A 12068-nucleotide genomic window follows, 5' to 3' on the forward strand; every position below is an offset into this window, starting at 1 on the left:
CAGCTTCAACACTGTGCCGATAACAGGGTCTGACCTCTGGGCTTTGATTAGTTCATTCTGACTGACTGCCGATATTGGTTCCATACCACTCTGTGCGGCTGTATCTTCGGCAGACAGGGTAAGCATGGCAATCCATGCAACATCTCGGTCCTTTGCCACATTGCTGCCGTCCCATACTGCAGTGACTGTTTCAGTTGTCAGTTCCTCTGTACACTCTGTGACATACGTGTCCATATCAAGTGGACAGCGAGATAACGTGTCTGCGTCCACATTTACTTTGCCAGGTCGATATTTGATGTTGAATCGAAAATCAGACAGTTCACCAATCCATCGGTGGCCAACAGCGTTCAACTTTGCTGTACTGAGGACATAAGTTAAGGGATTATTGTCAGTATATACAGTGAAATGTGGGGCATAGAATAGGTAGTCCCTGAACTTATCTGAGATGGCCCACTTCAAGGCTAGAAACTCAAGCTTGCCTGAATGGAGCCTGTAGTTTCGTTCAGATTGAGTGAGGGTTCTTGAACCATACCCAACAACTCTCATCGTTCCATTCTGACGCTGATAAAGAACTGCTCCCAGCCCCTTTTCTGAAGCATCGGTGTGGAGTGTAAAGGGTAGGTTAAAGTTCGGGTAGGCAAGCACTGGTGGGTTGGCTAATATGTCAATCAATCTGTTCACAATTGGCTGATGTTCCTTCGTCCACTGTATTGGGGTCCGTGAGGGCAACTGGGCACTTTTTTTTACTCCTTCTTAGACTGGCTTTGCTGCATCTCCCCACTCACATTCTTCGTCTGCAACAGCTGATACACAAGCCTCGCAATACGGGAAAAATCTTGTATGTATGATCGATAGTAGCTTAGAAAACCAAGGAGTCTGCGGACGTCGCCAATTGTACTGGGTATCTTATCTCGCAGTGTAGTAACAGCTTCTATGTCTCTGGGGTCGATGCGAACTCCCTGAGCTGAGACCAGTCGTCCGACATATCTGACTTCCTGCTTGAATAACTCACACTTAGTGGGCCTAAGCTTTACACCATGAAGTTGTAGAGTCTTCAATACTTTCCGCAAGACTTCGACATGGCCTTCAAATGTCTGGGCATAACAAAGAACGTCATCCAAGTAAGGAATGCAACACTCATCCCGGAGAGTGTCAAGCATTCCTTCCATACTCCTTTGAAAGGCCGCTGGCGCATTAGTCAGCCCAAATGGAATACGCACCCACTCATACAGGCCCCACGGCGTGATGAAGGCTGTCAGATGGCGCGACCCCTCTGCCACAAATCCCTGATGGTACGCCTTTCCCTGGTCCAAGATTGAGAACCACGAATAGCCTCCAAGGGTATCAAGGAGATCTTGGATCCGTGGGAGTGGATGTCTGTCAGGCACAGTTTTCTGGTTCAAAAGTCGATAATCCACGCACAGTCTGAGTGCGCCATCCTTCTTCCTCACACACACAACAGGTGCGGAGTACGGGGACTTGGATTTCACTATCCAACCTCGGGCTAGCAGATCTTGGACATATTGTTTCACTTCTTGATACAGGGGTTTTGGAATGTACGTGTATGGACGCTGAACGGGAATGTCATCCTTTAATGTGATGGACAGCTGTAAACTAGGAATACACCCCATATCGTCATCATCACAAGCAAAAGCAAGAGAAAAAAGGTGTCCTTTTCATGACAGACTTCAATTAATCCTTCGCCAATATTCACCTTCTCCAATCGTTCACTCTCTTGATCTGTCTCAAACAGCACGACTGATCCAGAGGACTGAAAGGTATCCGGTAGTTTACATTTCACACGAGCTACTTGGCCTGCCTGAATGACAACATCCTGTGGACCCAGCTTCACAAGAGCAGTATCTAACCTGTTGACTTTCTGTGTTTGTACAAAATTTACAATTGCACTAGCTTTGTCATCTTCAATTCCCATTGCTCCACTCAGTAGCGTAGCAATTACAGACAGAATCTTTGCCCCGTTCTGTTGCCCCTTTATCAATTGTTCTATTACATTGAATCCAAGAATTGGTCACTCCAGTTGCATACTTCCAACTAAAAACGGGACCTGTATTGACAAATTTGGGTCACTATTACCAGGCAAATTCACAATGACTTCAACCCAACCTTCAAAGGGAACTACATCACCATTTACCGCTAGTACATTGAGGGGTTTGGTGCCCACAAGTTCACTGAGTGGTCGTACTGAATGATCAGGCAAATATATCTCCCTCCAACTGTGGTCCAAAATGCTCACTTGTGCACCAGTATCGAGCAGGACAGTTGTGGCATACCCATTCATGTAACACTTAAGCAGGCACTTGCTACCCACCAGCTCAGCGACCTTATCATTTGCAGGTTGGCCCATGCTAGATTCAGGTTGGCAAGCAGTGTAGTTGGTACTGGCATTGTTGAGGTTTGGATGGTTTGACTGGTTCTCTGTCTGTCGCTGGGGGCCTCTTTGGTTCGGCCTCTGGTGGCTTTCTCCTTGAGCCTGTCTTTTTAAACACCCTACTGCCCTATGCCCCTCTTCACCACAGGCAAAACAGTGACTGCAGACAGTGATACCCTGTTCTGTACATCTCGCACACCGGTAACCTCTCACTGGGGGTTGACGCACTACCCTACCAGATGTACATCTACAAAGGGGCTCTGCATCTCTGGTTTGCTTCATCGTTTCAATAGCATTTGTCAGAGCTTCCACTTGAACACTGAGCTCTTCAACTGTTTTTCTCGAATTTTTGGCTGTTGTACCAGCATTTCCCACCATGTTATCCTTTGTAGTAGACTGGAGCTGGGCACTGCGAGCTATGGTCACTCTCTGACGCGAAGAGTGTCCCAATCTACGCTGCCGCTCACTCTCATCACTCATCACTCTGATTATGTGCCTCAGCAACGTCTCATCAGATACAGTCGGATCAGTCAACAGAGGCTTTAGTTCACTCCTTACATCACTGTATTTGGGGGCTATTCCCTGGTAAATAGTGCGAAGAAACACATTTTGAATGTTCTGTGAGTCGTATCCGATGTCGGTATTAAACTGTCTGGACGCGAACATCACCTTTTGCTTCAAGCCAATCAATCTATATAAGTACTGCTGAGGTGTCTCGTGTTCATATTGCCTGGTGCTCATAAGTTCTTGAAAAAGTTCAGTACTGCTCTTTTCACCCATGTGAGACTGAAGAAAACTTTTCATTTCCGCCACGGTCAAATCTGCCTTATTGATAAGCATGTCTTTGAACTGCCCAGGTTTTATTATACGTAGCACACCCTGAATAATCTCACCTTCAGTATGGTTAGCTTTAATGCCCTCATCAACCTGCTTGGACAAGCTACTATAACTGATATCAGAGGTGGTATCACCTATCTGACCTCCATTAACTTTGAACTCTCTACGTTGCAGGGTTGTAAGATCTCTAAAAGAAACTAATGCCTCAGGCTCATGTATTGTTGAGGGGTCACTGATGAGGATAGGTGGTGCAATACGAGGTCACACTGTGTGAGCTTGTTCAGTAGGCGCCCTATACGCAGCCAGTCTCCTACCTAGTTCTTCATAGTCAGCTATCCACTGCTGGTATTCAGATGGATGAGCACTAATTCTAGAAGGGTGGGCCGTCACTGGTAACTCATCACCAACTGCATGTTCAGCTTTCATAGGTGTTTGTTGTAAGTTGTGGATAGTGTGAGCTACACGTGTTGGTGTCTGCCCTTTAACATCAACAACAACCTCAGAACCCTCCCGCTGACTCACAGCAGCTCCATAGCATCTTTCAGACATAACAGATGTGAAAACCCCTGGTCCTCTAAGCCAAGTAAGGTTCTACATTGCATATATGAACAAATATACTCAATGCACCCCTCCTCATCGTCTTCTTCTACTGTGATGTGCTCTAGTTCGGGTACCTGTATGACTGTTTTGATGATTTGAGAAAGTTCACCAGCTGTCAACATGTGCAAACCCTTCCGAATCTCCCAAGCCAGTCCCTTCCTTCCGCTGTTCCTGCTCGCCATGGTTTGAACTGATCGTGATGTCAAAATGGTCCTTAATTGTAATGAATGTTGGCACAGCCTCCATCTTGTAAGGTACAAATAATAGTGCCAACAGCCCCAGCAAACTATGCTTTCCCCAGGGCACATTCATTTCGGTCCAATTCCTCCACACACCGACCACGGCATTCACAAGATACTCCAACAGTCTATGACTGTAGAACATCAAAGTCAGCCCTACCAGCAGAGGGACTTCTCCACTCAGGCCCATAAATAAGAATATTAGTTTGGATGTGTGGGCTGGTCCTCCCAATGTCACAGCCAGACCTAGAATCAACCTCCCCAACACACCATTGCCACTCCGTATGGCAACAGCAGCTAGGAAAACTACTAACACTAAGTCTGCATTACAGTAGACCAGTCTTGTGCCTATCACACTAATGCTCTCCCCAATTCTCTGCTCAAAGGGAGAGAAAGGATTCCCTGTTGCTCGGCTCAAGCCATATGGCAAAGCCTCGGCATATCCTGTTGATGTCAAACTCACCGTCTTCTCCTCTTCTCTTTCCTCTTCCAGCACCTTGGCGTCAGGCGGTAGTGCCCCCGCCTTCCCTAGTTTAAACAGTTCTTATTGTAAAAAGGAAACGTAGTCGTCTTGAAAATCACCACCTTCCAATCTTCACTCCCTAACTTAATTTCCGTAAGCTTACCACCCGTCCACCGTAGGGCTTGGAAAGGAGGTACCTCATCGATCATAGCCCAAAGCATGATTCTAATATTTCGCCGTTTAGCCAGTTCATCGAAATATGTAAACAGGTCGTCAGCTCTATTAATTTGCCTCTCAGTCCATATTTTCATTCTCTGACTCCCATCAGTCTCTTTCCAGGACACCCGACACCCATCATCCACTCTCTGAGTCTCTGCCCTCGCCTGCTGGCCATTTCCATAGCCATAAACATGTCCGTCTGTGTCCCAGAATATAACTTGGTCTTCCCACAACAAATTCAAATTGTACCCAAATACTGGGTCGTGCACCTGTGAATTAGTCTGGCTCCGCAAAACATTTGTAATTTCATCTTCATCTCTACCAGCTGGAGCATTCAGAAGAAGCACATGGGCTCCCACCGATTGCCCAGTGAAGTCTATTTTCTGATACCTGTCCCATTTGAGGTAGTACCTAGCAGGGTTGATCCGGGCACCTACCCGGTAGCGCCACTCATATTTTTCAACCTTACCCGCCACTAGTGACCACTCTCCATCATCGTTTTCGAGCCCCACCACATACATAGATCTACTATCATGAATCTTCGCTCTTGACTTCTCCATGTTCTCCAATTTGAGCTGCCTTTCCTCCAAAAGCCTCAATTTCAATTCCATCTCATTCATTCTTTGATGATGCTCCTCAAATCCAATTTGTCCTTCGTCATCCACAGCTGCAACCACAGTCAAGCTGATTAACACCCCCGCTATAGCTCCCAGGACTGCAACGTTTCCATTCCGGCTCCTTGTGGCCACGATATAGCATACAAAGCAGAGCAGTACTTTCATAATCAAGTTCTGCATGCCAAGCCCTTCCAGTGCCATATTAACAATTCGCATCAGACTTCCACTCAGCAATCCAGCAAAGCCTGCCAGGGGAGAATCTCCCACAGCTACTGTGCCCACAATATACCTCTTCCAGGATTGCATGTAGTGCACCCCCCAGGCGGCGAAGAACTTGTCCTCGCCCACCGGGAAGCACTCAACTCCAACGCAAACCTCTCCTTGCCTCGTTGGACAACTGTACTTCACACTGGTCTCCTTCCCTGCCACCAACGAAACAATGTTTGGCGAAGTCTTGCAAGTTGTAGACACTACAGCTGCTGTGCAGGTCTCTCCACTAGCCACCACCAATGTCCCAACATCTCTCTTGTCAACAACCAAGGTAACCTGCCCTGAACAGGTCGTCACTTTCTTCAAATCTAATAATACCGGATTCAGTCCTATCCAGCACGCGGCTCCAGCTGGAGTCCACAACTTGTCTACTACCAACCGTGAATAATTCGATTTCTTCTCCACCCGAACCTGGGCAGACACACTCTCTCGACAACCTAGAACGCACCCATGCTGCTCCATGCTCACGCACCATAACCTCTATTCCATTAGCTGTTGACCTCCCCCACTTAATAGCTCTGTTCTCTTCCACCAATTTCCCTTTGACTTCTGTCATGTATGGCATCATAAGTACACTAGCAGGGTCTGAGCTCATCACTCGTGCTTCCCAGCCCGCATCTCCATTCCTATATACTACCAGATGTGCGTTCCCAAATTCCTCATCAATAGATAAATTACACTCACCTGTGTACGTCACCAACCCAGGAATAGATCCAAAAAACCTGTTAGCTCCTCGATGTAGCTCATGCTCATTGCCTTCAAATACTCGACAAGGGTCTTTTCCAAATTGCCACTTCCCGTCTGCACCCCTAGTGCACAGCCCGGGAAAAATCCCATCTGGCCCTGACACATCACCGATACTCACTTCCTTGTGCAATCCATGACTGTCATCCATAACAACTAAGGAACTATGGTAAACCACCTTCTGTAGCAGATATACCCAGACGTAATCTGCTGGTTGTGTTCCCACATCCTTCAAGTCCACACAAGTGCATTCAGCTCCTCTGCCAAAAACCACACAGCCATTGCCCCAACCACGGGACACCCATTCTTTTCGACACTGTCGGCCCATCTCGCGACATTCCACATCACTCGTAGGGCACACGGCCTTTGATTCAGCTGTGTGTTCCAAATTCAAAGGTACAACATAGGAAAAACTCAATCCCTGTTCTAACGTTGCTTGGTTCAACTTGAATTGCACAGGTCTCTTAGCCGCTGCCACGCCCACCTGGACACATTCATGGTCCTCCACAGTGAACCACAGCTGGCTCTCCTCCTGGCCATGCACCACGTCAAACTGCAACATATCCTGACATCCCCCTACCAGGAGGACACCATGGTTATACAGATACACCAAACTCAAACCAAGAAGGGCGTTCCGCAATGTGCCAGATTTCATCCTCATGGCCGCCATCAAAAACACCAACACTGGCCAGTGTCTAGCTGTCAGCATCACTGTTCCATCAAGCCATCTGTCCCAACTCTCATGTACTCTCACGGCCTTGCCTATCAATTCCTGATCCTTTTCTTTCTTTATTCTACGGGGTGTTGCCACCGAACGCCTTTCTCGGCGCAGGACTGTCCTAGCGCTCTCTGCTATAACTTCATAATGCATGTCGATTTTCGAGCCCCCAACTCTACAATCTATTACGCAATAAAGCCAGTCCTGTGTGGGTTCGTCCCACTCGGTGTTACAGGCACAGGGTCCCCTGGCCTGCACATACTCAACCCCGTTCTCGTGACACTCGACTTGTCGAGTGTCTATTCGCATCTTCACAGGGGTGTCTCCTTCTACAACCTTCTCCCGACACCCCCGCACCTCAAAATGAGGATTTTCCCATCCACTGAAAAAAGCAACATAAGCAATAGGCACAAGACTTCCATTGTCTATCTTGTGTTATCTCTATTGTCATGTAAGGTTCTTGCCGATTCAGCACTTATAATCAACTCTGAGTTAGATTATATTTTATAACAGCTTATGTTCAATTCAGCTTTTAAATATCAATATAAAATGTGCAATTACTTCCAGTTTTATTCTAACAGAATTGGCATGAGAACACTGTCATTGATATTAATACAAATTTATCAGCAGTACAAGACAGACTAGGCTCACATTTAACAGACTAGTCTTTATTTATTTAGTATTTAGCCAAAAATTTTACTCTAAAATTGTCACCATGCACATCTAAACTACTCAACTAGATCTAGATCAACGGTCACCAACTATGATCCTGGAGATATCCAGAGTTAAATTTCAACACTAACAAAGCAGTGGATACAAGCATGTACTGAACTTGGAAGAAAAGTAGCTCTCTAGAAACACTATTGATCACTGATCTAGACCTTAGAAACAGGCTGCCATTTTCTTGAACCAACAACAATAAACATTACATACTTACACTTCACATCAATCTTGACTGGAATCCAGTATGAAACTGAAAGCAGAGCTACAGGAACAACTTTCCCAAAGCACATATACTATTAGAAAGCATATAAAATGTAGATATTTGAAACAAATTAAACTCCACATTCATGGCTCTCACCACACAAGTAAACCTACATCAATAAACATTCAGGCATGAAAATGGGTCAGGGGTTAAAAAGGTGAGAAGACCGGGGGGCGGGGCATGTGACGTCATGGGGATACGGCGACAGGTGATGCCAAATATTACGGAGCTCGTAAGGTGACGTCATGTAAAAAATATAATAACGCGTGGCCACGACTTACTAACGCATGCGAACGACTTACTAACGCGTGCGAACAAGATAATTAAGTATTACTTTATATAAAGCCAGGTTTATCTTCCTTGGGCAGTCAGTTCGCGAACATCCCTGGGATCTGCTTGCTTTGCTGTGAAAAAATAAACTTTGTTGCCGCGTGTGAAAGGCGACGTTAGTATCTCATTCCCACGCATTAATAAGTCGTGGCCACGCGTTATTTATTTATTTTTTTTACATGATGTCACCTTACGGGCTCCGTAAAATATAGTAAAATCCATTAAAAAATTTTTTTTTGACTGTCATGTCAATGGATTCAATGTAAACGCAATCCGTAAACGCAAGAAGCCGCTTTCGCCATTCCGGATGGCTTAGTCAAAACCATTACGTCTTAATGAACCAATAAATACATCAGCGGCGAAAATTATTGTAAAAATACCAGGTTTACGTGTTTTTATTTTCTAACATGAGCTAAAGCACAGGGTAGACTCAAACGACAAGAGTTTACAACTTCATCTTCAACCTTTTCAGCCCTGGTGCGAATGTGATCCTCACACGTCCCTGGATTCACCAGTTACAACTACAGACACACTAGAAAAAATTCTTGTTTCTTATTTTATGTCACCGTTAACTACACGGGGTTGACGCGAACTTAAATAGGTAGATAGATGGGCCTATTATCACAAAAGCTTGTGGTTAGATCTGACAGTGTTCAACGCTGTAGCGAACGGCAGTAACTTTGTTTTACCGCAAAATATGAAAACGATTGAAACCATTAATAACCCAATTAAATCCACCCAATTAAAAATGTACGATCTGGTAAACGTAGTGGTAAATGTACGATCTGGTAAATGTAGTGGTAAATGTACGATCTGGTAAATGTAGTGGTAAATGTACGATCTGGTAAATGTAGTGGTAAATGTACACTCTTCTGACTTGTCCGCGGTGTAGCACTAGGTCCTGCTTCTCGTCCCGCTTAGCAGTAAATGAATAACATGAATGAAGAACGTTCGTATGATTGAAACGCTATTTGGCCTCTATGATGGTTCTGGGCGGAAACTGCTGGCCACTGTCATTGAAATAGCCAATTTCGGAAGTGCTCTGTTTGCTAAATAAGTCAATATGATAATTAAAATATAATCTCCCGACCCCCCCCCCCCCCCCCCCCCCCCCCCAAACAAAAAACTCATCGGATCTACACGATTCACGTAGGTCACCCTTTTCAACTTCAAAACGGCGAATTTCGCCGAAAGGTGACAGATTTTCATGCCTGAACATTGCATGCTTTGTTGTGCTCACAACATTCCCATTACACTTACATGCACAGCCAGTCAAAGTCCATTAATTTTCTTAGAAGGCTGCAAACGTTGGCATTCATCGAGTGTTTCTTCTTCTCCACTACCTTTCCAGTTGTTTTGCTGACAACTTTTGCAGTGGAGTTCTTGGAGCCAGTAGTTGGGTTAATCCCCACAAAACACCTACAAAAACACACACACAAAAATGAATTATAATGTATAGCTGACATTAACTTGAAGCTACACTTTGCACAAAAGCTACAAGACAAAAAATTTGGAGCTGATTAAATGGAAAATGAGTGCAAATGTACTTGGGTAATAAAGTAGCCAGTCAGGGTATATTCTACTATGACAAAATTATTTACCTTTGGATAAATTCCAGCGTGCACGAGGCCTCTTCTTGGTATTCCAGGTTGAAATTGTAGAACGAGGCAAACAAAGTTGCCAGGCCCGCCACAAAATTGGGATGTGGAGATAATACCACCTGACCCTCTATGCTCATCATCCATGTCACTGAAGTGAGTGTCTCACCTTAAGTCAATAAACATTCATGGATATAAATATATTTACTAGAGCAAACAAAGTAAAAAAAAAAAAAAAAAAAAAACAGAACTAAATTGGTGCTACCTTGAACAATCAATCTTGGGGAGTCTGGTAAAGACACCGATCACTCCACATCTGCTGGAGTAGCTGTGGCCTGAAACACAGAATATATACACTGATCAGACATAACATTAAAGTCACTGATGGGTGGCGTGAATAATATTTATAATCTTGTTTCAGTGGGACCTGTCAAGAGATCGAATACATTAGGCCAGTGGTTCCTCTCCGCTCATCAACTTACACTCCCCCCCCCCCCCCCCCCCCAAAAAAAAAAAATATTGGGGGGGGCACAAAAATATTCCCATCTACTAAAGGGGGGCACAGCAGAAAACGTTTGGGAACCACTGCATTAGGCAGTATGTGAAACATCAGTTCTTGAAGTTGAGGTGTTGGAAATAGTAAATATAGTCAAGAGTATGGATCTGAGTGACTGTGACAAGGGTGAGATTCTGATGGATAAACGATTGGGATAGAGCGTCAGAGCACCCAAAAAAAAAGATGACTTTGAATATTCCAGATATACAGTGGTTAGTACATACCAAAAGTGGTCCAAGGAAGGACAGTGACCCCATGACAAGGTTATATACACAGGTGCTCAAGGCTCACTTATGTGCATGGGAAGCAAAGGCCAGTGCATACTTAATACATCAGTAATACATATGGCTGGTCTACTAACATTACTGACACAATTTGAGATTCACTCTGAACCAATTCAATCTTAAGATTGTAAAAGCAAATCAAATGAACACTTACATCAACTTGTAAAATCAGTGCCCCAGACTTCTTTTTGAAGTGTGCCATTAGCAGGAGGACAACACATGGGCCCAGTATGGTCGAACCAATGGCATCAAACCTTGACAAGATTCGTGTAACTTCTTCATTTGTTGGCTTTTGCCAGAAAAACTGCACAATCATCTTTCCTCTGTCCTCAACTGATTCATCCAGTTTTTCAAGGATGGAGATATCTGTGAGTATCTTGAAGTGATTGTAAAGTTCCTTCTGTGTGAAAAGATAAGGCCAGCCACTTCTCAGCTGCACTACTGTTGGTGCTGGACTTGTATTGATGGCTTTGCGCTGCAGGTAGTATGTTGCCTCCATCAACTGTGTGAGGTGCCCTCTGTCTGCTCCTGCTGGACCCTCATGAGCATAAAGCTCTTTCATTTCTTTTTGCTTTTCTTCTAGACTGGCTTCAGTTTCACCTTGAGGACAATCAGGTTGTCATCTAATGCATCCATACTGGTCTGATGGCCCTCTTACACTGTTTTTAGCTGATGAACCAGAGACTCCTTTGACCCTTCTGCGTCTTGCTATCATGCTGTCACGGTTGAGATGTTCAACACGAGTTTTCAGCTGGTTTACAAGAGAGGCATAACCACTCCCAATTCTGGTGCCATCCTTCAGAATGTCAGCAAAACTTTTGGGATATGGCTTTGCAATCATCTTGGCAACAGTAAAGCATCTGATCTTGTTGGATTAAGCTCGGAAAGACGCATTTCATCTACGATGATTCGAACCATCTCCCGACGATCTCTAGGAGTAGGGCGCTGCTCTCTGGCTATAGCCATATTTATTCCATGAGGCATCTTGCTCCATGAGACCTTGAAGCTGTCGGGCCATGTATCGAGGTCTACTGTGCTGGACCTGCTGTTTGTGCTGGCTGGACTGCGTGATGGAGCAGGGGGAATTTCTCAAAGATGAACTCCTTGATATGTCTACAGGTGATGAACTGCTGGTCTCTGTCTGCAAGTCTTCTGAAAACATTACAACAATGTGACACGTTGTTTCAAATATACAAGCAATTATGGTAATTATATTCTA

General features: G+C 44.9%; 1 pseudogene; it reads right to left on the reverse strand.

Annotated features, from left to right (window-relative positions):
* Nucleotides 1-10314: 10314 nt before the first annotated feature.
* On the reverse strand, nucleotides 10315-11991 carry LOC143481499 (uncharacterized; annotated as a pseudogene).
* Nucleotides 11992-12068: the final 77 nt, after the last annotated feature.

This window comes from Brachyhypopomus gauderio, chromosome 18 (genome assembly GCF_052324685.1).
Source record: "Brachyhypopomus gauderio isolate BG-103 chromosome 18, BGAUD_0.2, whole genome shotgun sequence".
In the NCBI taxonomy this organism is placed as follows: domain Eukaryota; kingdom Metazoa; phylum Chordata; class Actinopteri; order Gymnotiformes; family Hypopomidae; genus Brachyhypopomus; species Brachyhypopomus gauderio.